Below are 27,147 nucleotides of genomic sequence, written 5' to 3'. Positions count from 1 at the left end.
TCACCACTGAGAGCCGCAGGCAGCTGAGGTTTCTGGCAAAGGCAGCTGAAAATTTGCAAGGCCAGAGAGGAAGCCTATTGCTGGCTCCCTTAATTAGCCTGGCAAGGTGGTGGACAAGAAGAACAGCTATTGCTCCTTGTTCCCTGTGCTGCTCTCAGTGCCCTCTTCCAGGTGCCTCCAAATTCCCAGAGGCTGCCACAACAAAGTCCTTGCACTTTCCAGTTTTTTTAAAAAGGGGGGTCTAATTGGGTAACTGAAAATAATGACTCAAATGGTGCAATAAATCATGCACACACCTGGCTCAGCAGAGGCGGCAAGACGAGTGCTTCTTTCCTCGTTAAGGAAAAGCCCATCACAGGAATGTGGGTCTCAGACTCAGCAGCACCAGCCTCTCCCACACCGGCCGGCCGTCTGCAGAACGTGAAGTCAGCACAGCACCTGTGGAATCCCAGCCAATGGATGGCAGCAAGCAGTGGGTGTCAGATTGAAAAGAGTCGTTTTAAAAGCTTGGCTCGATTTTTAATATTGGAAATAAAGAGAAAGTTAATCTGAGAGCTCCTTCCATTGATTTAATTAGAACACACATTTCTGGCTGTACCAGTCCCCAAAAGCCCAACCCTGGGGATTCCACCTCTCAGCCAAAGGCTGCTGCCTCCCAAATTCCAAGCAGCAGCCCTACCTGGCAGACTGGGCCCCTCCCCCCTGGAGGGATCCAGGAGGCTGGTGAGGAATTTGAGGGCACGAGCAGGGCAGCAGTCTGACGCTTCGGCTGGAGCTGACAGCATGTTGACTTAGCTCTGGGCATAAGGACCAGCTTGGTGTCGTGCTTAAGAGGGACGGCTTCTAATCTGGCGAGCTGGGTTTGGTTTGCACTCCCCCACATGCAGGCAGCTGGGTGACCTTGGGCTCACCATGGCACTGATAAACCTGTTCTTTGGGCTGATCTTGCGTTGAGCAGGGGGTTGGACTAGATGGTCTTTATGGTCCCTTCCAACTCTATGATTCTATGAGTTTGGAAGCTGCTTGGAGTATAAAAACCATCTTTCTTTCTTCCTTCCTTCCTTCCTTCCTTCCTTCCTTCCTTCCTTCCTTCCTTCCTTCCTTCCTTCCTTCCTTCCTTCCTTCCTTCCTTCCTTCCTTCCTTCCTTCCTTTCTTTCTCCCCAGTGAGGATCCAAAGCGGCTTTTACAAATGACTTTTACAATGAACTGAAATAGTTTTTCCCCAGGCTAAAATATGGCTTCTGTACAAGAACAAAAAAGAAGTGTAGGCAACATAGTGGGTTTTTTTTTAATCTGCAGGAATTCACCAGGAAATATTTGTATATTCTTGAGTGTGGGAAGCACTAGAAATGGGGCCTGGGAGACAAGGGGGCAGAAGCCCGAATAGATTTGGAAACCACTGAGATAAACAATTTGAATGCTTACCTGTAAAACATGCACAGGGGAGAAGTTAGAAGCTGGGATATCATCCTCCTTTTCTGGGATCCTAAAATGTTAGCTGGGGAGGTGTTTGTGTGTGTTTTTGGAAAGGGGGAAGAAAAGGAGAGGGGTGCTGCTTCTTCCCACTGGACCCATGTTGACACCCCCTCTCCACAGCTACCATGTCTCAGGAAAGGAGGAGGAAGCTCCTGCTCCTCTTTGTTTGCTGTTGAGCATTTTAAGGGCCTCAGTTAAAAGGGCTCCTTTCTTCCATCTCACACCCTTCACTCAGAGGTCAGCTCTCTTGTGGTGGCAGCATTTCTGCTCCCTCCCATGGCTCCATAATCTCCGTGCAGGGCTGCCTGTCCACCCAATGCTTCCCTTAACCTTGTGAGCCAAGGGTCTCTGTTCCTTCATGGCACCCTGGCAGTGAAAATTCTTATAGGGCAGAGTTGTGTGCCAGAAGTGCTATGATCCTGAAGTGCTTCCCTAGGATTAAGCTCCATTGTGTACAAGTCAGCTTGCTTGGGTTTGCTCCTGGTGTAGCCTTTCTTCTTTGCTTTGATGGCATAAATGCAATACAAGACATACAAGACATTATATCATCCTGGTGTTAAGAAAGGGACATGGCTGAGATGGGAGAGGAGGTTCCTTGAAAGAGGGCTAGAAAGCAGAGATGGAACTTCCATGCATGAATGACACACCAGGGGCCAGACTAGCGGGGAACACTCCAGAGAAGCACAAGGCATTCCAGGGAGCCTAATGGCTTCACCAGCCCACCTGAGCTTTGTGCCTGTGGACGCTTGAATAAAGGAATCCCTTGGAGATCAGAGGCCAGGCAAGGCGGCACTTCTGGCTGGTGTAGCATTTAGTGGAAGAGTGAAATCAGAGGCTGTGTCTGATCCCAAGATTACCTCTTCAGCCTCTCATGTTCTTCCACAGAGACAAATCCAGGGAGGGGAAACGAAGGGAAGTGTGGCTGGAGGAGGGAAGGATTTGAGAAGGAATTGCAGCCCAGGTCCCAAAGGGGCTGACCCATCTGTTTCACAGCCAGCCACAGATGATCCGGGAATGCACAAAAGTGATGACAGTGAAGCAGGGGCGGGGGAGTGATTCCTCATGGAATGAGAGGGGGGGGGGGGAAGGAAGGGAAGGGAGAAGAGGGTCCCAGATCCTAATCCCCACAGTTTGTGTCACTTGCCTGAATTGGGTTTCCACTGTCCCACACTGTTCCATTGTTTAGCATTCAGTCTTCTTTAAGTAGGAGAATGCCCAAGATTCTTTGTAGAACTGCAATATTTACAATGTTCTGTATTTTGTTGTTCCCCTGAGCCGTCGGGGAGGGGGTGTTGTTGTTGTTGTTAGTTGCAAAGTCGTGTCTGACCCATCACAACCCCATGGACAATGATATAGTTGGACGGGACCTCCTGGGTTATCTATTCCAACCCCCTGCACTATGCAGGACACTCACAACCCTCTCACTCATCCACTGTCACCTGCCACCCCCTTGAACCTTCACAGAATCAGCCTCTCCCTCAGATGCCTATCCAGCCTCTGTTTAAAAATCTCCAAAGATGGAGAACCCACCACCTCCTGAGGAAGCCTGTTCCCCTGAGAAATCACTCTGTCAGGAACTTCTTCCAGATGTTGGGACGGAACTTCTTTTGCATTAATTTCAACCCATTGTCCTCCAGAGTAAGAGAGAACAACTCTGATCCATCCTCTGCATGGCAGCCTTTTAAATACTTGAAGATGGTTATCAGATCCCCTCTCAGTTGTCTCCTCTCCAGGCTAAACAGACCAGGCTCCCCCAACCTTTCTTCATACGTCTTGGTCTCCAAACCCCTCACCATCTTCGTTGTCCTCCTCTGGACACACTCCAGTTTGTCAACATCCCGCTTCAACTAGTGAGGCCGAACCAGAGCAGAGTGAAGTTGTACCATTAACTCCCATGATCTGGACATTATACTCCATTTGATACAGCCCAAAATCCCATTAGCTAATATTTCAATAGACAAATGACATCCTATACAGTTCAATGAGAAAGAAAAAATGAAAGATATTCATTACTCCAGACCTCAGTGATTGCAGCACAGTTCTATCCACTTAGAGAAGAAAGGACCTGTGCCAAAGCCAGGAGGAATTATTTTTAAAAGAAACAATTAATTCTGGTAGTTGTAGGTTTTCCAGGCTGTGTGGCTGGGGACTGCTAGTTTTAGTCCCTGATGTTTCACCAGTAACTATGGATGGCATCTTCCGAGGAAAGACACAGCAAGTTGGGGATCTCTCTATGCCAAAGTGTGGAGTGTGTGAACAACTGCTGGGCATTTTATTTACTTCCAGGGGCAGGGTGGTAGAAAGTATCCTTTTGTGTTTTAACTCGGGCAGAGTCTGCAGTTACTTTTCTTTATTCCATTGTCAATCCTGTTGAATTCAGATCGATTTGAACTCGGATCTTCCTCTTCCCCCTTCCCTCATTGAAACAGAAATGTGTTCTGCACGTGGTTAGAAGAAGAAGAGAAGAGTTGGCTCTTATAGGCCACTTTTCTCTACCCGAAGGAGGCTCAAAGCGGCTTACAATCACCTTCCCTTTCCTCTCCCCACAACAGACACCCTGTGGGGTGGGTGAGGCTGAGGGAGCCCTGATATCACTGCCCGGTCAGAAAAGTTTTATCAGTGCCTTGGGAAGCCCAAGGTCACCCAGCTGGCTGTATGTGGGGGAAGTGCAGAATCGAACCCGGCATGCCAGATTAGAAGTCCATACTCCTAACCACTACACCAAACTGGTTCTCAGGGTAGTTCTGAAGGGGGGGGGGGAGCCAAGCACAGCCTCTATCTTTTCTTGAAGGGGGTGGAGAGGAGCCAAGCAGAGCGGGAACCTCTCTCTTTTCTTGAAGGGGGGGGGGAGAATTGAAGAAGGGAGAGGAGGGAGAAAAAAAATCCAAGACCAACAAAAGTTGAGAGAAATTAGGGGTTTCTCCTTTAAGGCAGCTTTACCAATCAGGGGTTCTCTACCACGGAGCAGAGCCCAGATTCAAAACAGCCTGCTTTCTTAATCCAGTTCTTAAAATATTCATGGTTAAAAGCACTTTTGTGGCGCAGAGTGGTAAGGCAGCAGATATGAAGTCTGAAAGCTTTGCCCATGAGGCTGGGAGTTCGATCCCAGTAGCTGGCTCAAGGTTGACTCAGCCTTCCATCCTTCCAAGGTCGGTAAAATGAGTACCCAGCTTGCTGGGGGGTAAACGGTAATGACTGGGGAAGGCCCTGGCAAACCACCCCGTATTGAGTCTGCCATGAAAACGCTAGAGGGTGTCACCCCAAGGGTCAGACATGACCCAGTGTTTGCAATCCTGCTTGTTGCACAAGGAAAATTTAAACAGCCAAAAATCAAAATGGAAATCGCATTCTGTGTAGACGGCAGGGACTGAATCGACCTGGGATTGGAATAAAACCTCCATGCAGGTTACACCCAGGAGTCTCCCAGTCTAGAATTCTCACACATGAACTAAGAGGGCCCTTTTCTGAATTTGGATGCAGTTCATTAGTAAGTCCATCTGCCAAACAGTGTGATGGATGGTGTCTGCTACCGACCACCTGACCAACAAGAGGATGTGGATGCTGCACTTTGTGAGCAGCTTGGGAAAATATCCAAGCGGCAGGATCTTGTCATCATGGGTGATTTCAATTTCCCAGATGTGTGCTGGGAAACAAACTCTGCAAAGGGTCCTCAATCAAGAGTTGGTGGATGAGGTGAAGGAGGTGGGGACCCTAAGGGGAAGTGACCATGTCCTCATAGAATTCCTTTTGAGATGGGGAGCCAAGGAAGCTTGTAGCCAGATGCGGAGGTTGGATTTTCATAGGACAAACTTTAATAAACTCAGAGACATGATGAGTGTCATACCATGGACGAGAATGCTGGAAGGGAAGGGAGCATGTGAAGGGTGGGTGCTACTCAAACAAGAGTTATTGCATGCTCAATCAATAACTATCCCAGAAAGACAAAAACACTGCAGGAGCTCTAAGAAGCCTATTTGGATGAACAGAGAACTTCAAGAGGAACTAAGAGAGAAAAGGGAGATGTTTCCGGAGAACTTGCAGAACCCTTGTCCATCATCTTCGGGACCTCTTTAAGGACTGGAGATGTCCCGGAGGACTGGAAAAGAGCAAACGTTATTCCGATCTTCAAAAAAGGGAGGAAGGATGACCCAGGAAACTACAGACCAGTGAGTCTGACCTCTGTTGTGGGGAAGATAATGGAGCAGATATTAAAGGGAGCGATCTGCAAACATCTGGAGGACAATTTGGTGATCCAGGGAATTCAGCATGGATTTGTCTGCAACAGGTTCTGTCAGACCAACCTGGTTTCCTTCTTTGATCAAGTAATAGGTTTGCTGGATTGTGGCCCCCAACAGCCCCCTCTCTTACTCCAGAACAGACACCTTCCTTCCTTGCCTCTGTCCACGGAGAGAGCAGGTACCACCAAACCACTCAGCTGCAAATTGTCAAGCGTTGCAAGAACTCACAACAAGCTTCTTTAATAAAGAAAGCGTTTATTGAGAAGTTACTTCATACACCTAAGCTAAAGAAGTCAAATCTGCCTGAGGACAGATTTGCCTCCCCTTATCAAGGCAGTTCTCCCGCCTAAAACTTGAAAGTTCCCAAGGGAGGGGGAAAGGAGGCTGCAGGTGCCATAAACCATAGTGTTACAATTCACACGTCCTTGGTCGTCTCTGGACAAGATAAGATGTTATGGTTACAAAAGGCAGACCCGGCCGAGAGGTTCAAAAGACAAATAATTCACAGCTCTCTGTGATAACAGGATGCAACAACATAGTTTCAGTTTCAAGCAAGCATGCAAGCATAATATATGGGCCTGGGGCCCCCGGAACAAAGCAAGGGAAAGATCAGATAAATAAACATGGAGAGACTCATGCTAAATCATGGCAGGGTTCAGCATCAATCCTGACATTCTTCCGCATTCAAAAGAGCCCCCACCCCTCACCCCGCATCCACTGGCCAAGGGCACAGCGGGAAGGCACGATGGAATGCTCGAAGCAGACGAGGGGCTTTTACATCAGGAGCCTCCACCCACTCCCTCTCCCCCGAAGGGAAATCCTTCCAGTCCACTAAGTATTGGAGTCTCCCTTTATGAATGTGAGAGTCCAAGATTTGGTTGACCTCGTAGTGGGTGTCTTTGTCGATAAAGACTGGAACAGGCGTTGAGTGCGGAGGGTGCCAGGCGTCCGGCAGGGGGACACATCACAGCAAGCTGGAATGAAAAACCGGATGCACATTCCTGTAAGTTTTTGGTAGCCCCAATTCAACAGTCACAGCATTAATCACTCTAGTGACAGGAAAAGGGCCCACGAAATTGGGGCCCAGTTTGCGGGACTTCTGTTGGCAGCGAAGGTTTTTTGTAGAGAGATAGACCTGGTCCCCCACTACCCACGCCGGGGCAGGGGCACGCCTCTTGTCTGCCTGGGTCTTATATGCACGTTTAGCCTCCTCCAGGCTAGAGACAATGTCCGGCCAAGCCTCACAAATGTCCTTGGCCCATTTGGTCACATCAGGGGCCTCTGGGGATACTAGCTCCCAGGTGGGCGCTGCAAGTAGGTCAGTTCCATAGACCACCTTAAATGGAGACACCCCCGTGGAAGCATGAACCCCATTATTATAAGCAAACTCGGCCAAAGGCAGGAGGGTGACCCAATCGTTCTGCTGATGGTTGATGAAGCAGCGCAGGTATTGCTCCAATATTTGATTCACCCGTTCTGTCTGCCCATTGGATTCTGGATGATAGCCTGAAGTAAGGGCTTGTTCTACCCTCAACAGGCGTAAAAACTCCCGCCAGAACTTGGCAACGAACTGGGGGCCTCTATCCGAGAGCAATCTCCTAGGGATACCATGTAGTCTAAAAACGTGGATAATGAACATGGAGGCAAGTTTGGCCGCTGAAGGCAACGCCACGCGGGGGACGAAGTGAGCTTGTTTCGAAAAGGCATCTACCACTACCCAAATCACGTTTTTCCCCTGACTCAGTGGTAAATCCGTTATAAAGTCCATTGTCACATCAGACCAGGGACAGGAGGGAGTGGGCAGGGGCTGCAGCAACCCCCGCTTCCGGCCACCCAGGGGTTTGGAGGCGAGGCAAGTGGGGCACCCTTGCACGTATTTCTCCACATCCCCTCTCAGGGATGGCCACCAGTAGTGTCTCCTGACCAAGTGCAGTGTTTTCACAAAACCAAAATGCCCCGCGGTCTTTGCATCGTGGCACAACTTCAAAACATCTCCCCGCGCCGCAGCGGGGACGTAAATGCGCTCGTCTTTGAAAAATAGGCCCCCCTTGTCGACCAGGGTGGGCCGCAGCGTAGTAAACTCCACGTCCTATAGGAACTCCTTCTGAACCCACCCTCCGGGTACTGGACTGCCCCCTTTTGTTTTGCTGCGAGTTACGGCAGCCAATCCCGATTGGGCGGGCGTGAACACCGTGTCCACCAATGGGTCTCGTTTGCTGTTGTACTGCGGCAGGCGCGAAAGGGCGTCTGCTAAAAAGTTCAGTTTGCCCGGCAGATGCTTTAGGGAGAAGTTGAACCGGGAGAAAAACTCCGCCCGCCGCATTTGCTTAGCGGACAAGGAGCGAGGCTGCTTGAGCGCCTGCAGGTTTTTGTGATCCGTCCAAACCACGAACGGAACTGCAGACCCTTCCAGCCAATCCCTCCAAGTAGCAAGTGCCAGTTTTACCGCCGCCGCCTCTTTTTCCCAGATCGCCCAATTGCACTCAGCATCCGAAAACTTCTTAGATAAATAGGCAAGAGGGTGCAACTTCCCATCCTCCCCTTCCTGGAGGATCACGGCCCCCATGGCCACATCCGAAGAGTCTACTTGCACCGTGAATTGCTTGGCGGGGTCAGCGTGGGCTAGCACCGGTTCAGACGTGAAAAGGTGCTTCAGTCTTTCAAACGCTCCCTGGCAGAGCGGAGACCATTGGAGCGGGGCGCTCGGTTGACCCGCCGCCTTCCCCCCCTCTTTTGTCTTTAACAAGTCTGCCAAGGGACCAAGCCCTATGAAGATAGGTTGAGGGACTTGGGAATGTTCAGCCTGGAGAAAAGGAGGTTGAGAGGGGACATGATAGCCCTCTTTAAGTATTTGAAAGGTTGTCACTTGGAGGAGGGCAGGATGCTGTTTCTGTTGGCTGCAGAGGAGAGGACACGCAGTAATGGGTTTAAACTTCAAGTACAACGATATAGGCTAGATATCAGGAAAAACATTTTCATAGTCAGAGTAGTTCAGCAGTGGAATAGGCTGCCTAAGGAGGTGGTGAGTTCCCCCTCACTGGCAGTCTTCAAGCAAAGGTTGGATATACACTTTTCTTGGATGCTTTAGGATGCTTAGGGCTGATCCTGTGTTGAGCAGGGGGTTGGACTAGATGGCCTGTATGGCCCCTTCCAACTCTATGATTCTAGGTATTTTTAGAGTCCCATTTTTTAAATTCTGGTGTTTTTTCATAGAATCATAGAATCATAGGGCTGGTAATATTAATTAACCATGAATTCTTTCAAATGCTTTTTCTAGTTGCAGGTATGCTTTGTTCTTTTTTCTGAATTTACCAGATTTGCAGGTATTTATGTCTTCCAGTTTATATGCCTTTCTTTTAAGAATCCTGTCTGGTCCTGTCCATTGTATTTTCTCTGGCAGGGAGAGAGAATCCATTGTCCTGAGCATGTTAATTAATTCTAGTTCAGCCATCTCATGCTTTAATATCCCCCTTGAAGCTTCTCTTTACAACAATTGTTCTTCAAACATTGAAGTGTCTTGGAAGATTAAAATGTTCTCCTACTGGTTTCGTAGTACTAAATGGCAGGTTTATGTCCATTTATTCTTTTGGTAGGGAATGGCTGTTTGTTAGATATTGACAAAAGAAGTGGGGTTTTTTTGACACTTGAAAAGCAGGAGAGACAACGGGGGGGGGGGGAGAAGGAGCTATTCTTGATTCTCCTTTGCCCTTATCCTGAATTATATTTAACAATCAACGAATTTCATCTGGCAATGCAGGTTACCCCACCAGCAGTGTCAAGTTCAGTTATTCCTGGCTCATTATGGTATAGTACCTCTTCAACTGCTCTCTTATCTGAATTTAGAATTTCTAAAACCTTCTTTGCATCTGCAGCTGATTTTACAGTGATGTTAATAACCTTGTACTGAATTAGTAGTTTAAACGGAAAGCCCATCTGTATACAATCTAACACCACAATTTGTATACAATCCTGTCCTTATTTAATCTTTGTTAGAAATCGTAACCCTTTTAAATGTTTTAGATTACTGTTGGTATATCAGAATGGATGACTACATCATGTACATCTATTGGCAGGTCTTGAGATGTTCTAGAAATGTCTGAAATCTTATCCCTCATATTCGCTTCTGATATTTTTTTTTCTTTTTGGCATTCCAGTATTAATTCTAAAAGCTGTGGCTATTTTTCCTCAAAATCCTACACAGCCTGTAAATAGTCAAATATTTCTCCTCCATCTTTTCCTATTCTGTTATCTACCTTTTCAATTCTGTAAATTTTCTTCTTCGTTATTAGTAATTTATTTTCTAAGAATTTATTTTCAATTTTGTAAATTATGTAATGTGTGTCAGTAGTTTCATTTTTTCAAAACATTCCAGTTAGGAACATAAAAGGTTGAACAGCAGCAGAATAGGTATAAGTATAAAAATTAAAATACAACTATTTATTACATTGATACATATAAAACTTTAAAAACATCAATGTGTATCATGCTCTGTTGCACAAATCCAAAACATTTTGACATATGGATAAATGACCAAATACCCGAACACATTTCTGAGGTCTTCTTCGGTAGGCTAATATTAAAATTCACTCATGTGATGTAATAGGGAATATAAGGTGGTAAACAATATGAATGGAGATGCTCCCACACCAGTGAAAAGGTTCCCTCCAACTCAAGTATTAATCCTTCAAAATGCTACCCTTGAAGAAGCCCTCTCTGTGCCTGAGAGACACATGAGGATACACCCAGGCACCCTTCTGCAAGGGTGGCATTTTGAAGAATCAATATTTTAATTGGAGGGCTCCAAGAGAAATATTTGGAAGTTATTAAGTTTTATATGTGCACATGTATTGTAATAAATATTTGCATTTTATTTTTTTTATACTTTAACCAATTCTACTGCTGCTCAACCTTTTAGGTTCCTAACTTGTACACACAGCTTGGGTTACTTTGTGCCCTCCTTTGTTTTTTGCTTTTAAATCATTCCACCATAGCTATGGTGAAATTTTGTTATTGTGAACTTCATTTTCAATCTTCTGAAACTTCGTATCAATTTTTATTTCTATTTCACTAGAGAATCCTTTTTTAAAAACTTGTAAGTGTTTCTCAAACCAACTAAAGTCAATCGGTGTTTTATGGAATTGCAGTATTGCGTATTTCTCTGCGAAGCGTCCTCAGTCATGCAAGTTTCTGACCTGCCTGGCTGACAATTTCATATATCAAATGGTAGATGAACCCACAAGAGGTTCAGCCATACTGGACTTAATACTGACCAACAGGCAAGAGTTGGTGGATGAGGTGAAGGAGGCGGGGACCCTAGGGGGAAGTGACCATGTCCTCATAGAATTCCTTTTGAGTTGGGGAGCCAAGGAAGCTTGTAGCCAGACGCGGATGTTGGATTTTCATAGGGCAAACTTTAATAAACTCAGAGACATGATGAGTGTCATACCATGGACGAGAATGCTGGAAGGGAAGGGAGCATGTGAAGGGTGGGCGCTACTCAAACAAGAGCTATTGCATGCTCAATCAATGACTATCCCAGAAAGACGAAAACACTGCAGGAGCTCTAAGAAGCCTATTTGGATGAACAGAGAACTTCAAGAGGAACTAAGAAAGAAAAGGAAAATGTTCAGGAAATGGAGGGAAGGACAGAGCTCTAAAGAAGAGTACCTACAGGTTACTAGGCACTGTAGATCAATCATCAGAAAGGCCAAAGCTGAGAGTGAGCTAAGATTGGCCAGGGAAGCCCATTGTAACAAGAAAAGATTTTTCATTATGTGAAGAGCAAACGTAAAGTAAAGGAGGCAATAGGCCCACTGTTGGGTGCGGATGGACAAACTCTAACGAAAGATGCAGAGAAAGCAGAAAGGCTTAGTGCCTATTTTACATCTGTTTTTTCCCGCAGGTCAAAGTGTTTAGGCACATCTAGAGATGGCCGTAGCCAAAGGATAATGTCTGGGTGGCAGGTTAACATGGATAGAGAGGTTGTCGAGAGGCATTTAGCTGCACTGGATGAGTTCAAAACCCCTGGGCCAGATGAAATGCACCCGAGAGTACTCAAAGAACTTTCCAGAGAACTTGCACAGCCCTTGTCCATCATCTTCGGAACCTCTTTAAGGACTGGAGATGTCCCGGAGGACTGGAAAAGAGCAAACATTATTCCGATCTTCAAAAAAGGGAGGAAGGATGACCCGGGAAACCACAGACCAGTGAGTCTGACCTCTGTTGTGGGGAAGATAATGGAGCATATATTAAAGGGAGCGATCTGCAAACATCTGGAGGACAATTTGGTGATCCAAGGAAGTCAGCATGGATTTGTCTCCAACAGGTCCTGCCAGACCAACCTAGTTTCCTTTTTTGACCAAGTAACAGGTTTGCTGGATCGGGGAAATTCGGTTGATGTCATTTACTTGGATTTTAGTAAAGCTTTTGACAAGGTTCCCCATGATGTTCTGATGGATAAGTTGAAGGACTGCAATCTGGATTTTCAGATAGTTAGGTGGATAGGGAATTGGTTAGAGAACCGCACTCAAAGAGTTGTTGTCAATGGTGTTTCATCAGACTGGAGGGAGGTGAGTAGCGGGGTACCTCAGGGCTCGGTGCTCGGCCCGGTACTTTTTAACATATTTATTAATGATCTAGATGAGGGGGTGGAGGGACTACTCATCAAGTTTGCAGATGACACCAAATTGGGAGGACTGGCAAATACTCCGGACGATAGAGACAGAGTTCAACGAGATCTGAACACAATGGAAAAATGGGCAAATGAGAACAAGATGCAATTTAATAAAGATAAGTGTAAAGTTCTGCATCTGGGTCAGAAAAATGAAAAGCATGCCTACTGGATGGGGGATACGCTTCTAGGTAGCACTGTGTGTGAACGAGACCTTGGGGTACTTGTGGACTGTAAACTAAACATGAGCAGGCAGTGTGATGCAGCGGTAAAAAAGGCAAATGCCATTTTGGGCTGTATCAACAGGGGCATCACATCAAAATCACAAGATGTCATAGTCCCATTGTATACGGCACTGGTCAGACCACACCTGGAGTACTGTGTGCAATTCTGGAGGCCTCACTTCAAGAAGGACGTCGATAAAATTGAAAGGGCACAGAGGAGAGTGACGAAGATGATCTGGGGCCAAGGGACCAAGCCCTATGAAGATAGGTTGAGGGACTTGGGAATGTTCAGCCTGGAGAAAAGGAGGTTGAGAGGGGACATGATAGCCCTCTTTAAGTATTTGAAAGATTGTCACTTGGAGGAGGGCAGGATGCTGTTTCTGCTGGCTGCAGAGGAGAGGACATGCAGTAATGGGTTTAAACTTCAAGTACAACAATATAGGCTAGATATCAGGAAACAGTTTTTCACAGTCAGAGTAGTTCAGCAGTGGAATAGGCTGCCTAAGGAGGTGGTGAACTCCCCCTCACTGGCAGTCTTCAAGCAAAGGTTGGATACACACTTTTCTTGGATGCTTTAGGATGCTTAGGGCTAATCCTGCGTTGAGCAGGGGGTTGGACTAGATGGCCTGTATGGCCTCTTCCAACTCTATGATTCTATGATTCTATGATTCTATGACCATGTACTCACCCAAATGTTAACCTATCTTTTCAACGGAAAGTGGTTCAAACATCCCTGTAACATTGATAGTACTGGAATTTTTATCTCTACTAGTGATAGCAAATGATAAACATTTAAATATTTCCAGCAATATTTGTAACCATAGACTATATCCAGTAGCTGGTCAAATTAAATCTGAATATTACTAGCAATTATCTTTCTTTTTCTCCAGAGGTTGCATCCACAGAAACAATAACAACTCGAATACAAATATCTCCAGTGGTCTTACTAACATTAAATTGATTCCATTCATCAGCAGCAATTATTCTCTAATTTTCCCACCACAATTATTTAATAATCAGTTCTTTCACAGATCAGTAGTATTCCGAGTGTCTTCAGTCGCATTAATAGCAGTTCTTGGCAGCAATTAAATTCAGATATTTCAGGTATTCAATTAAAAATAGCAGTGATTCAAACAGCCACGATCTTGTTAATAGTAATTAAGTTTGATTCTCTCCAGTAGTAGCTAATTGATGATCAGTCACTTAAAAATAGCATGAGTCCAAACTTGTCCAACAGCAGCAGAATAGCACAAGGCTTTTGACAGCAGATGACAGCATGTATCTCTAGTAAATGTTAATTGCAGTTCCCATTGTTTAGAATTCTTTTTTTACAGTAACAAATAGCTTGAAGAAGAAGAAGAGTTGGTTTTTATGAACACAAAGATCAGTGAAGAACTTGACAAAATTTTAAAAGTCTATTTTGTAGCACACAATTTGAGCAACAATTGTGTTTTGGGTCAAGCAAAGCAGGGTCCTTGTTGGCTGGAATGCAGATGGATTTAGTGAAATATATGAAGATGGGCCAAGCATATTTGAGTGGCTAATGTGAGCAGAGGAGGATAGATTGTGATGTTAGTGGATGAGATATGCAAAGCAGTGATATGGGAGCCACCTGCCCCACAAGAGGGAGCTCCTGCTTGTGGGTGGAATTTAAATAGGCAATGAAGGGCAGCCAGTTGAGCCAGTTGTGGACAAAGGGCACAATCTGAAGCAGAGTTCAGCGGCATCCGGGTAGCTGAGGGGGTCATACCTCAAGCAGAACAAACCAGCCCTGCCCTGGCAGTCCAGGTGGATATGATTACCGGTCCACGCTATAGCTATAGACTGCCACGGAAAACTCGGGGAGGATTAGTTAATTTCATTTTTTAAACAGATTCAAATGAGTAGCAGCACAATAAAATCAGAGTCCAGTAGCAAGCACTCGAAAGCTCCCACCTTGAATAAATCTTGGTTGGTCTTAAAGGTGCTACTGGACTCTGACTTCATTTTTTTAACAGTTAGCCTTTTGTGGGGGGAAGAATGCATCAACACATTTTGCTCGCATTCTGGAAGCTTCCTAGCATGAGTTGATTCGGCATAAATATTTAATCCCATGCTCAAAGTCAAACCAACACGAAGGTAGTTTGGGGCTGAAGGGAGAGTCTGTTGCAGAGATTCTGCTTGAGCCACAGAGAAGAATGGATTTTGAGTGTGGGCAATCTACTCCCTTCCTCTGGTATTTTCCAGACATACCCATTGCCCAAATTAGAGATAAAAGAACAGGCTATTTCCACCAGCATTTACCAGAGTTATTGTCCTGATTGCAGGCAGACAGCAGGCAAATAGAAGTAAATTCTGGCCATCAAGGATTGTCAAAATACCATTCCAGATATCAGATTTTTGGTTAGAAAACACTCACAGCTTCAAGTCCAAGGGGAAATCCAAAAACAGTTTTATAAAACACTGGCAGATGGATCTTGGTTGCCAACTCAGGGGTGAAGGGCTGGGGGGGGGGGCTTGTATTGCTACCTGGCTGGGGGGGGGGCTTGTATTGCTACCATGTCTGCCTCCTCCTATAGTATCTCTGCTACTGCTGTGTGTTTGGGTCAGGTCTGTTGTCTGCAAATCAGAACTGCTCTACCACAGAGTCAGCTGGCCAATCAGCGCTTCTCTCTCACGGAGGGAGTAAACCGCAATATCCCAATATTGAGGCCCATTCCGCATAAGGTTCAATGTGGCAAATTGCTTCCAGAAAGAAAAAACGGAATTTTAAATAGTGGAATTCGGCGTAACGCATACCTGCCTTTGTAGTGGAATCCAGTTGCATTTCAATCGTTTCCCACAGGTTTTCGGTCTCAGCAAAAATCGCTAGAAAGGAAGTGATTTTTCCATGCTTTGTCCCGCCCCTGGCCATCAATCAAACAAGCAGCCAATGGGCGGTTGTTACCATGCTCCGGGAAAGCCCCTTTGCCTTTAAGAACAGTTTTTTTTTTAAAAAAAAGAAAAACACATGTTGCAATGAATTTTCCTTGATTCCTTGCTTCCTCCTAATGTTGAGACCCATCTAGCTGGCAGCTGGCGTGTGAGCTGCTGATTCATCATTGCCACACTCCCCCGAGTGAAACCCCTCCCCCATGCACGGGCGCGAACTTGCAAACCGGGCTGTGTTGTGCTTGGTGAATTGAGGGGAGCTTTAAAGCAGCTCTGTGGAGGGACTGCAGCCGGAGAAGCCTCGCTGGGTGAATGAAGGCTCGCCGGTTCGTTGCTCTCCACTCGCTCCGAGAAAAAAAAATGGCGATCGCTTCACCGGAAGTTCAGAGGAGAGAGCCAGGGGAAGGGACTTTGCTGAAACCGCAGCAATGTTAATGCACAGGTCTTTTTCGCTAGTGTTGCAGATTGGTTGCAAGAGTGTAGCACTTTCCAGAGGGTGAATCCACTTATTGGGATTTCCCTGGAAGCGCTACAATGAAGCGCTTTTAGCGGGACTGTTTCAGGAGTGTGGCAGATTGTGTACGATGTCGTGCATAACTGCATATTAGTAGCGATTACAATTTGCCACACTTCTGCTATATTAAACTTGTGCAGAATGGACCCGAGGATTAAAAGGACTCCTAGATATGGCGAAGAAATGGTAGGGTGACTCCGGATCAATCCTGCTTGGTGCAGAGGGAAAATTTAAATTGCCCAAAATCAAAACAGAAATCGCATTCTGTGTAGACGCCAGGGACTGAATCGACCTGGGATTGGAATAAAAGCTCCGTGCAGTTTACACCCAGGACTGGTGCACAAGCACGTACACGCAAAGCCCCCCTGCAGGATTCAGTCTTCTCTCCTTTGCATGCTGCCTGTGAATTCTCAGGGCCTTCTCCACTCCGTGGCTAAGCAGCAAAGGTGTTACCGTAGCAATGAAATGAAGCTCCATAAAAAGGGGACTTTATTTCAGGTGAGGAAAAGTTCGCAAAATCCGATGCAGCTACAAAGCCAGAGATTCAAAATATTGTATGGAAATGTGTGGTCACTTGTATGGCCACTGGTATTTTGCCAGCTCATTTCATTGACAGTTAAGACAGAAGGGGGAAAACCCAAGCCATTTGGTTCTTGGAAGCAGGGGGTTGGCCTGAGGTCATCAAGGCATAGAAGCCAAGCAGGGCCCCACCGGTCAGTCCTTGGATGAGAGACCACCCGAGACCACCAGGGTGAAGAAAGCAGAAGAAAGTGACGGCAGACCACCTCTGTGCCTCTCTTGCCTTGAGCACCCTCAGCTCTTTGGAGACTCATTGTAAGGCTGAGGATCTCTCTTGTGAGGGATCAACTCTCTTTTTCACTCAGCAATGAAGAAGACCCGCCCGGCAGCCAGATCACTGAGAAGGTTCTCCTCGGCTCCCGCACAGAGGCAGTGGTTTTCTTAGAGGCAACATTGATTCCCTACTGCATTCTACAGGGGCCAAAGGCAGCACTACCAGACATCCTTGGTGTGTCTTCAACCCCTGTTCCAGCAGCCTCCCTTCTCAAAAAGAAGGAGTACCCCAGGCTGAGGCCTCCTCTGTAGAACATGCAGAAAGATCACGGCCAACAATTAGCAAACGGATTGTTATAGGAGATATAAGAGAGCCAGTGTGGTGCAGTGGTCAAAGAGTGGAAGGCTGTAATCTGGAGAATTGGGTTTGATTCCCCATTCCTCCTCCAAGTGCAGCCAACTGGGTGACCTTGGGCCAGTCACATTTCGCTTAGAGCTGTTCTTGCAGCTCTCAGCCCCACCTACCTGCCAGAGTATATATTGTGGGAAGAGGAAATAAAAGGTATTTGTAAGATGCTTTAAGACTCCTTCGGATAGAGAAAAGTGGGGTATGAAAACCAGCTCTTCTTCTATAGCCACCATCATTTCCAGTTTCAAGGATAAGCTAGCACAGTTTGGGTTCTGCCTATAGGTCAGATTAGAATTCTTGATCCAACCCATAATCCATACCCAGAATATAGACTGCAGTTAAAAGAGCCTCCCAGGAAGGGGACCGGAGGCACCAGGTGGGAGGCACTCCCAGGGTTTTCCCTAATTAATAAAAGGGATGCTGTCTGCAAGCTAATTTTGGATCTCGGAAAGTTAAAATTTAAACATTTTAGGGATGGGTGCTTTGGTGCCCAAAGCGGCTGGTCTCTCCCAACACAGCCCACGCCATGGGGGGAGGGGAGGTGCAGACGCCGGAGCGCTGGCGGGTGTACACATGTTAAGGGAACACAGATATTTCCCCGTTCCCTTAGCCACCCCGGGGACCAATAGGTCCTAGCCAGGCACAGGCTTGTGTGGATGCAGAAGAGGACAAAAAAGTCAGCTCCATGGTGCTAAATGGGGCATTCTTATTTGCAGGATGGTGGGATTGTGTTGTTATGCAACCCCACCATCCTACAAATAATTTTTAAAAACCTGCCGCCCACTTAACTGGCGGAACCTTTCCACCCCAGCTGTGTTGTTGGGATGCAGAAATCCGGGGTGGACCAGGTCCCCTGTAGGGACAGGCTTCATCGCTCGGCAAAAGAGGCTGAGCAGAGCACATGGCTCCTTAAAAGGATGCCTCCCACTCCACCCCCTCCCAAGCAGCCAGATGCACACCCCGCTTTGCGCCTGTGTCCCGGCCTCCCCCTCCGCATGCCTTCTCCTGCCTGCTCCCTTGCCACGTCAGTGGTGGCCCCTGGGTAAATACAGGCCACTCCTTGCTGCTAAACTGAGTGGGATACATTAAAATAGAATAATGTGCTTCTGTCAGTCGCTATTAAAATGAGAGAATGTTTGGTGCTGACCTGAGACAGAGAGATAATTGAGGAAGGCAAGAGGCGGCAACGGATGCTGAAATGGGAAGCTGAAATCTGGATGCTGAAATCTGGAAATATGTTTTCCTAAACTGGAACTGCATCTCAGGCAGAAGAAGGGGGTATGTCCTGCCCAGCAGGTCCTCCAAGAGATTCACTGAGAGCTCTTCCCGCTCCGGCTGGAAACCGAAAGCAGCACAAATAGAAAACACATTGGGATTAACAGCCCAGAAAAATGACAGCAGACGGACCCTGGCCTGGCCTTCATTACAGCAAAATCACTGCAACCGCTGCTGTTTATGATTCCACCCAAAAAGCTCACCCAGCCCTCCATGTTTTTTATGCTCCTTACATTCTGCTTTGTTTTGTTTTTTTTTGTTTGACTGCAATGCTAAAAGGGTCTTGACATGTTGTTTAGGCCCCAAACCCAAGATCCCAGCAAATTGTCCTAATCTGATTACTGGGGAATGTCCCCCAGATTTGAAACATATAATTGCCTTAATTCCGCCAATCTGTGTTGTCAGACTTCTCATTTTCTTTGAAAGAAAGTTAAATCTAATATAACCTGATTTTACTCCATCCTTAGTCGTGCTAGTTTCTCTCCCACTAGCAGAGGGGGCTCTAATGCATTTCCCGCCGTTACAGTGATTTCACCCGCGGGTTATTTTGAAAAACCCAAGTTTCCTGCACCCATGGAATTGCCAAGAGAAATAAATAAAACAAGCAAACATATTTAAAGTCTTCCTACAGTTCCTGAAATGTAGGAGTAGATTGTTTATTGGTTGTCTCCTGCTTCATGATTGCACCGTTTTATATCCTGCAATCTGCCTTGAGTCACAGTAAAAAAACTGAACTATAAATAAAGTAAATAAATTAATAGTTTTAGACGCATTTATATGATTGTTTGAACTGCGCGAGTATTTATAAATCCACAAGCAAAAAACTGATATTTACATGCGTTTGTAACATAAATGATTGTGAGTGAACTACTTTCTTTGCAGTTTCTTTCAATGATTGCTTGTTCTTGTATTGGAAATTAATTTATGAGTAATTAAAAGGAATTAGCGCAATACTAATAGTAAAGAATACTAGAAAAGTAAAAAATAAAACAATATTGACATGCATAGCAACAGCCTCGTAATGAATGAAATAGCAAAGTAGGGGAAATTTGGACTAGTGCCTTTGGCCATCCAGGCTAAACATTTCAGTGGAAAATTGTTTCACCCCAGCTGTTTTGACACCCCCAAAGTCAATATTCCCTTTTGCAGACAGCCTCATCTTGTGCCCCTGCACCAGCTGAAGAGAATCAAAGTAGGCAAAAATGTGGCAGGAACAACCCTTCCTTCCTAACACACATGCGTGAAAAGGATAACAACTGCCTCATTTATCACAACAGACACTGCAGCCTGAAAATTCAGACGATAGCCTCAATAGCTGTCAAGTGCTGACAAAACTCACAACAAAACTTCTTTGGAAAGAAAGCTTTAATGGAAGTTAGCTCTAGTCACTATAACTTTAGAAGTCAAATCTGCCCCACACAGAAACAACAAGCACTTATCAATACAATTCTCCCGCCCAAAACTTGAGTGTTCCCATGGGATGGGGTGCCCCCTCTACCAGGTGCCATCCCAGGCTTCCTGCCAGAGGTGTTGAAATTTGCACGGCCTTGGTCAAGCCGGCGCTACCGGCTAGCTGATAAGCCTTTCGCAGGAACCGCAAGATCCTTGTAACAATGTTTCACAGCGAGGGGGAAAATATGCAGAGTGAGCAGACAGGGATCAAAGCAGGCAAATCAAAGGAGACAACTACAAGGCATGGTTACATGGGAACAGTGAAAAGACATGGGTCACAAGGACAAAACAAAATATGCAACCGGCAAGATGGAGTCACACAGGTTCATCAGACAGAGATCATGACAGAGAACAGGAGCTGATCCTGACATCCCTCCAGCCCAAAAACACCTTCCCCTCACCCATTGCCTCTACACCGTGGGCACTGCGGGAATTCCCTGTGAAAAGCCCGCAGGAGTCTGGGGCCTTGATATCGGAGGCCTAAACCCATTCCCTGTCCCCCATGGGGAAATCCTTCCAATAAACCAAATATTGCAGTTTGCCTTTGTGACAACGAGAGTCCAAAATTTTGTTGACCTTGTAGTGCATGTCCTTGTCGCTGAAAATGGGGATGGGCGCTGCAGACGGAGGATGCCAAGCATCCAGAGGTGGGGCACTTTTCAGCAAGCTGGAATGAAAAACGGGGTGCACATTGCTGTAAGTCTTAGGCAGGGCAAGTTCCACAGTCACTGCATTGATCAGACGTGTCACTCGAAAGGGACCCACAAACTTTGCACCCAGCTTCCGGGAGGCCTGTTGGCACCGAAGGTTCTTAGTGGACAGGTAGGCAAGGTCCCCCATAGCCCACACTGGGCAAGCTGACTGTTTCTTATCTGCCTGAGCCTTATAGGCGCATTTTGCCTCATCCAGGCACATGACAATTGACAGCCAAGCCCGGGAGATTCCACTAGCCCACTTTTGGACATCGGGAGCGTCAGGGGAGGAGATTTCTCAGGTAGGCACAGCAGTCAAATCCACCCCATAGACAGCTTTAAAAGGGGAAACTCCCGTAGACGCATGCACCCCATTGTTGTAGGCAAATTCGGCCAGTGGGAGTAAAGAGACCCAATCATCCTGCTGGTGGTTGATGAAACAGCGGAGGTACTGTTCCAAGATCTGGTTCACCCTCTCAGTTTGTCCATTGGTCTCGCGGTGGTAAACTGATGTGAGAGCTTGCTCCACACCCAGGAGCTTCAACAACTCCCGCCAGAACTTGGCAACGAACTGCGGGCCCCGATCCGTGAGCAGTCTACAAGGGATCTTGTGCAATCGATATACGTGGGTGACAAACAGAGAGGCAAGCTTCACCGCCGAGGGCATCCCCACGCAAGGAACAAAGTGAGCTTGCTTTGAGAAGGCGTCCACCACCACCCAGATCACACTCTTCCCCTGACTGGGGGGAAGATCAGTAATAAAATCCATGGTAACATCCGACCAGGGTCGGGAAGGAGTGGGCAGTGGCTGCAACAATCCCTTTTTCTTCCCCCCCATGGGTTTCGAAGTCAGGCAGACTGGACAACCCTTCACGTAAGAATCCACATCTTTGCGCAGAGATGGCCACCAATAGTGCCACCTGACCAGATGGAGGGTCTTTACAAACCCAAAGTGCCCCGCAGGTTTGGAGTCATGGCACAACTTTAAAACCTCCTTCCGGGCGCCCTCATGCACAAACAGGCGATTGTCCTTAAAAAATAGACCTCCATTCTCCTCCAGGGAGGAGCGGAGCGTTAGGAATTCGGTGTCACTTTGGATGTCCTTTTGGACCCAGCCCCCGGGGTACGGCACTCCCCCTTTCGTTTTGCTGCACGTCATAACCGTCAGACCGAGCTGGGAGGGGGTAAACACCGTGTCGACCAATGGGTCGCGTTTGCTGTCATACTGGGGGAGGCGCGAGAGCGCATCGGCCAAAAAGTTCATTTTGCCTGGCAGAAGCTTCAGAGTGAAGTTGCAGCGAGAGAAAAACTCCGCCCACCGCATCTGCTTGGCGGATAGCGAGCGGGGCTGCTTGAGTGCCTGCAAGGTCTTGTGGTCCATCCATACTATGAACGGGAGGGCCTCTAGCCAGTGCCGCCAAGTCGCCAGGGCCAGTTTCACGGCAGTAGCCTCTTTTTCCCAGATCGCCCAATTCTTCTCCGGACCTGAGAATTTCATAGAGAGATAGGCAATTGGGTGCAATTTGCCATCCCCCCCTTCCTGGCGGATCACCGCCCCCATGGCCACATCCGAGGAGTCCACTTGCACTGTGAACTGCTTCAGGGGGTCTGCGTGGGTGAGCACCGGCTCGGAGGTGAACAGTGCTTTTAGATTGGCAAAAGCTGCTTGGCAGTCTGGCGTCCACCCCAAGGGTGCGCCCGGGCGTGCCGCCGCCTTGCCCCCCTCCTTAGTTTTCAAGAGATCAGTCAGGGGCACTGCAACTTTAGCAAAGTTGGGGATGAAGGAACGGTAGAAGTTAGTGAATCCAAAGAAACTCTGGAGCTGCCTCCGCGTTCGAGGGGGTTCCCCAGCTAAAAAGTCCCGGACCTTGCCAGGGTCCATTTTGATTCCCCTGCTGGACACCCGGAACCCCAGGAACTCCACTGCCTCCCGATGAAATTGGCATTTAGACAGTTTGGCATACAGGTGGTGCTTCAGGAGCCTGCGCAGCACCTCTTGTACCATAGACATGTGTTCGACCGGATCGTCAGAATACACCAAAATGTCATCCAATTAAACTAGGGTCCCCTTATACAACAGGTAGAATCATAGAATCATAGAGTTGGAAGGGGCCATACAGACCATCTAGTCCAACCCCCTTGGCCCCAGATCATCTTCGCTGCTCTCCTCTGTACCCTTTCAATTTTATCTACGTCCTTCTTGAAGTGAGGCCTCCAGAACTGCACACAGTACTCCAAGTGTGGTCTGACCAGTGCTGTATACAATGGGACTATAGAATCATAGAATCATAGAGTTGGAAGGGGCCATACAAGCCATCTAGTCCAACCCCCTGCTCAACGCAGGATTAGCCCTAAGCATCCTAAAGCATCCAAGAAAAGTGTGTATCCAACCACCTCCTTAGGCAGCCTATTCCACTGCTGAACTACTCTGACTGTGAAAAACTTTTTCCTGATATCAAGCCTATATCGTTGTACTTGAAGTTTAAACCCATTACTGCGTGTCCTCTCCTCTGCAGCCAGCAGAAACAGCATCCTGCCCTCCTCCAAGTGACAACCTTTCAAATACTTAAAGAGGGCTATCATGTCCCCTCTCAACCTCCTTTTCTCCAGGCTGAACATTCCCAAGTCCCTCAACCTATCTTCATAGGGCTTGGTCCCTTGGCCCCAGATCATCTTCGTCGCTCTCCTCTGTACCCTTTCAATTTTATCGACGTCCTTCTTGAAGTGAGGCCTCCAGAACTGCTCACAGTACTCCAGGTGTGGTCTGACGAGTGCCGTATACAATGGGACTATGACATCTTGTGATTTTGATGTGATGCCCCTGTTGATACAGCCCAAAATGGCATTTGCCTTTTTTACCGCTGCATCACACTGCCTGCTCATGTTTAGTTTGCAGTCCACAAGTACCCCAAGGTCTCGTTCACACACAGTGCTACCTAGAAGCGTATCCCCCATCCAGTAGGCATGCTTTTCATTTTTCTGACCCAGATGCAGAACTTTACACGTATCTTTATTAAATTGCATCTTGTTCTCATTTGCCCATTTTTCCATTGTGTTCAGATCTCGTTGAACTCTGTCTCTATCTTCCGGTGTATTTGCCAGTCCTCCCAATTTGGTGTCATCTGCAAACTTGATGAGTAGTCCCTCCACCCCCTCATCTAGATCATTAATAAATATGTTAAAAAGTACCGGGCCGAGCACTGAGCCCTGAGGTACCCCGCTACTCACCTCTCTCCAGTTTGATGAAACACCATTGACAACAACTCTTTGAGTGCGGTTCTCTAACCAATTCCCTATCCACCTAACTATCTGAAAATCCAGATTGCAGTCCTTCAACTTATCCATCAGAACATCATGGGGAACATCATGTTAAAACCTATTAAACAGTAAGCAATAAAGGTCAATGTATGGTACATGTTATTCATTTATGTTATTATTTCCAGATCTAATTTCCGGATGGTGGTTTCCAGGCGGAGGGTTGTCCTTGTAGAGGGGAGCCCAGTTCTAAGTGTTTCTATTACACAGATTCATTCATGCGCCTCAAACAAGTGCCTGGCAAAAGGCCCTGTGGAACTGAGCCAGTTCTAGCAGGGCCCTCAGCTGTTCCAGGAGCTCCTTCCACCAGGGAGGGGCCAGGACCAAAAAGGCCCTGGCCCTGGTTGAGGCCAGACACATCTGTCTTGGGCCAGCGGTTATCAGCATGTAAGAATATGCAGAGCTCAATGCTTTTCAAGGAGTATAGATTTGCTGCAACATAAAACAGCTTCTCCTCTGAATTTGTTTTATTGTTATTACTTTCATTTATCAAGATTAATGATATATTGTCATGATAAATGTCAGAACACTGGTGAATGTTTACAAGCAATATATAGAATTGTAAGCGGTCAGAACGAAAACCCATCACTTTCTATCGTTTACGACAATTCATAAATTCAGCAGAGTGCTTCTGGAAAATCTCCCAAGTCATCCTTGTTTCCTTTGTTCATAATCAAAGCCCATTTGCTGAGGCAGGGTATAATAATGTTTTTCCTTCTAAAAGGAATATTTGTTGCATACATATTTTCAATATTTCCTGTTAACGACCCGTTAATATCAGCACTCACCTATATATGAAGCTCACCAGAAGAGACACGGGAGGCTGCCTCGTCCCAACCCAACCAGTAAGGGAAGTCTGTCTCTCTTCCCTTCCGCTGAGCAGGCTGTCTGTTGGGATAATTATTTATCCCCTTCCTCCCCCACCCCTGTCGCTCAGTCGCTCTGAGGCTGCTGATCTGACTCTGTGCCTCTTTCCTCCAGTATGTGAGCCACATTGTCTATGGACACTTTATTACCATGGTGTACTGATTGTCTTAAAGTCGCCTGGGATCTCCTTGAGGAAGAAAAGTGGCACAGACATTTTTAAAAAGAAAAGAATAATCGGTATGCACTTAGAGCTTCCCTTTACCCAGAGGATGAGCCTGCCTTGTGCAGATGTACATGTGTGTGCAAAAACAGCCAACTTGAGCAAAGGAAGGCTCCTTTCCTTGTTATAATTTGTCAGATGAGACCAGGATTGTTCTGGGAATGGCCATTCCTCCCTTAAAGGGTGGGGGGCAGGAAGAATCTGCCTATTTTTATTTTGTACAAAGGGGGATTGTGTTCCATGCTATCCATGCAATCCACACAGGTGTCCCACTGAAACGTGTCCCTCATGTGGACACAGTGGACCATGGAGCTTCACAGCAATTCACCTGCAGCGGCCTGGTGTGGCTGCCACCATGCAGATTGGGCCATAGTGAGATAAGAAACCAATGTCCCTGTTAGGTCCTGGAGATTCTATTGGTCTGAGTGTTGTGATAACTTGCATTTCTGTAGTCTCCCTTTCTAGTCTGTTCTTGAAGTTCCTTTGCAATAAAACAGCTACATGAGGTCCATCACTGAAGATTCCCCTGCGGGATTTTCAGTCCTGTGGTTTTTGATGTAGACTTGATGTCCCAAGTATAAGCTGGTAAGACTTTTGGAGGAAAGGATTAGGGGATAAGAAGACAGCATTATTACTCTGACCCAAAGTAAGGGTCATAGGGTTCATAGACCAGAACTGTGCAACTCAGAATAAAGAGGACACAACCAGTCCTGAAGAGGATAAGTGGATTGACCTCATTACGGAGCCTCTGCAGGCAGTTCAGAAAAAGACTCAACAGCGTAGTGTGAGATGGTTCTCGGGGGCCTTTGGAGCTCCAGAATACATTTCAGCCCCTTGCAGAGGAGGTGCAAGTGTCAACGAGGGAAGAGGTCCCAAAGCAAAGTCTAAGACCATGGAATAGGCTTTCTTGAGGAAGGCCTACTAGCACCTGATGGACTGCATTTATCAAAGCTGGGGAAGAATGTGTTTGGCAGGAACCTGGGGAGATTCATCAGGAGAGCTTTAAAATAAAGCCACTAGGGGAAGGAGACGATCAACACAGGGAGTGTAAGGAAGGAGAACAATCGGGGGCAGCCCAACCGGCAAGGCCAGCTCATAGGGAACCAAAAGTAAAAGGATTCAGATGTCTTTATACTAACGCCCGAAGTATGGGCAATAAGAAGGAAGGGCTGGAACTTCTCATGCTGATTTAAAGGTATGATCTAGTAGGCATCACAGAAACTTGGTGGAATGATTCTCATGACTGGAATGTAATAGTGGATGGATATGAACTGTTCAGAAAAAACAGAATAGATTGAAGAGGTGAAGGAGTGGCACTATATGTGAGGAAAGGGCTTACCTGTCAGGAAATTCTAGTGAAGGAGAGTATATCTACAGTGGAAAGTATCTGGGTGAAAATAAGCGAAGGGAAAACAAACAGTGTGGTGGTTGGTGACTGCTACCGACCGCCTGACCAACGAGAGGATGTGGATGCTGCACTTTGTGAGCAGCTCGAGAAAATGAGCCTTCGGGGAGGGCGGTATATAAATCTGAATAAATAAATAAAAATAAATAAATAAATATCCAAGCGTCAGGACCTTGTCATCATGGGTGACTTCAATTTGCCAGTTGTGTGCTGGGAAACAAACTCTGTAAAGAGTCTTCAGTCATGCAACTTTCTGACCTGCCTGGCTGACAATTTCATTTATCAAATGGGAGATGAACCCACAAGAGGTTCAGCCATACTGGACTTAATACTGACCAACAGGCAAGAGTTGGTGGATGAGGTGAAGGAGGTGGGGACCCGAGGGGGAAGTGACCATGTCCTCATAGAATTCCTTTTGAGATGGGGAGCCAAGGAAGCTTGTAGCCAGACGCGGATGTTGGATTTTCGTAGGGCAAACTTTAATAAACTCAGAGACAATGTACCAATTGGACACTTGACACTGGAGTGCCACTCGGAGTGCCACTCAGAGGAGCGAATCAGGTTCGCTCCTCCGAGTTTTTATCCCAGACAGAGCCCGCCCTAACTCCTCCCCAACAGCCTGTACTGCTTTATTTAATCCGCTCCACAGGAGTGGATTAAAGATGTTGCATTGCTGTGGATGAGGAG

At 46.8% G+C, this 27,147-nt stretch overlaps 1 long non-coding RNA gene across 1 annotated transcript; it reads right to left on the bottom strand.

Annotated features, from left to right (window-relative positions):
• Positions 1-5,934: 5,934 nt before the first annotated feature.
• On the bottom strand, positions 5,935-24,837 carry LOC143822839 (uncharacterized). The gene is made up of 3 exons (XR_013226275.1): positions 24,757-24,837; positions 23,882-24,029; positions 5,935-6,689 (listed from the first exon to the last, which is right to left on the bottom strand). It is a non-coding gene; the product is annotated as an uncharacterized LOC143822839 (long non-coding RNA).
• Positions 24,838-27,147: the final 2,310 nt, after the last annotated feature.

Source organism: Paroedura picta, chromosome 13, assembly GCF_049243985.1.
Source record: "Paroedura picta isolate Pp20150507F chromosome 13, Ppicta_v3.0, whole genome shotgun sequence".
Lineage (NCBI taxonomy): Eukaryota > Metazoa > Chordata > Lepidosauria > Squamata > Gekkonidae > Paroedura > Paroedura picta.
This window is presented reverse-complemented; position numbering and strand designations above follow the sequence as displayed.